The sequence below is a fragment of the Emys orbicularis genome, chromosome 1 (genome assembly GCF_028017835.1).
Source record: "Emys orbicularis isolate rEmyOrb1 chromosome 1, rEmyOrb1.hap1, whole genome shotgun sequence".
Taxonomy (NCBI): domain Eukaryota; kingdom Metazoa; phylum Chordata; order Testudines; family Emydidae; genus Emys; species Emys orbicularis.
The window spans coordinates 347,694,340-347,695,978 of NC_088683.1; positions in this window are offsets into that span (position 1 = coordinate 347,694,340).

The window sequence follows — 1,639 nt, forward strand, 5'->3', positions numbered from 1 at the left end:
CTCACCGAGCTGTTGGAGGCCTTTAGTTAACTGATTGCACAGATTGCTAAAGTGAGTTAGTTGAGGTAGGGACAATGTCTTCCCTTAGCATTTCTGCGGCATCTAGTACAATGAGGGCTTGTGTAGGACTGCTGGGAACTACTGCAGTATAACTATTCAATAATAATACAGTTCCAGTGTACAGAAACAATCTCTGTCCCTGCTCATGTTGGGGAACTGTCTGTTCAGACAGTAGAATGGTGGAGCTGGTGATGTCCTTCGGGGGGGGGGGGCTACAGCTGTCAGTAACAGAGCAGTTATTGCACCCTACCAAGGGAAGGGGAAGAAGAGCTAGAAGTAAGGCCCCCAGTGCTATAGCCCTTGCAAAACGCCTGATGAGCTCAACAAGCTTTGCAGGAATACTGCAGGATCAGGCTTTACAATCTCAAGGGCTTTAGCAATAGTGAGAGAGAGCACTGCTGCGCTCCGGAGTGCGAGTCCGGGCAGGCGTTTGGACAATTTGTATTCTCTTGGGTTCTGTAGCAAATTGGCAGTATTGGTTGATCTCTCGCCTAATTAGCACATTTCTCTCCTTGCTTCCATGGCTGTGATCCAGCTCTTGGCCAGTCTCCACTAACGCACAGCATCTCAGCCTTTAAACACGTCCAATTCCAATTCAGCAGTTCCAGCTGGACCAGTGCCTGAAGAGCAGAGGACTCAGTTGCAGAGCTTGCATTCAAAATGAGGCTTAGGAGCTTAGGATTTTCTAAAAGGCTTGCATGAGCTAGTATTTCAGCAGAGCGCCCACAGGGCTCTTCACACCCAAGCACCACACTGTAGCACATAGAAGGGCCCACAGGGCTCTTCACACCCAAGCACCACACTGTAGCACATAGAAGGGGTGAAGGACTTCATCTGGAAATACTTATTCCACTTAGTACCCCCAATATTTGTGGGACAGCAGGCAGGATCTGTAACAGAACTTCCTTTCAGAATGCCTCTTGCTATCAGACTCCACAGCAGAGATTAATGTTTACTGGCATCAACAGTCAATGATTAGGTGAATTGAATGGCTTGAAGAGCACCAGTCTATATGACAGCCCTGGTGAGTGAAATTGTGGACAGCCAAATAGACGACGCCATGGACAGTGGCAGTGCAAGCTGCCTTATCTTCAAGGCCTGCCCTCGGATCAGGAGGTACAACCACTTGGTGTGAGATTAGGTCAGTCTCCATGCTGATTCAGTTCTTCATCTCTGCTGAGATTGCTAAGAAGGGTGTTAAACAGTGGTAGCTGTCCCCTAGATACTGGACCAAAGACACCAACTCCTTTCCTACAGGGCACCAAATGGTGATCAGAGGAGTAGCAATTGCTGATCACTCAATGCCAACTTGACAGGGTAACAATCTCCTGCTCCCCACGCTGTCTTCTTTCTGCCCCTCCAGATCTTACCATCAGTTCAGCTAACCTACAGATCTGGTACCAAAGCAAGGAAATTACTCCTTTGGAACTTTGTTTAATTCAACATAATTCTCATAAAAACCTAAGTCCAAAAGCAACAATCTTTAGAGCAATTTTCATTGAGCTGTGAGACATAGCTCACCACATTCGGGGAGGAAAAAATCCGCACGAAGAAAACAAAAATAGGGTGAAAACTTGCT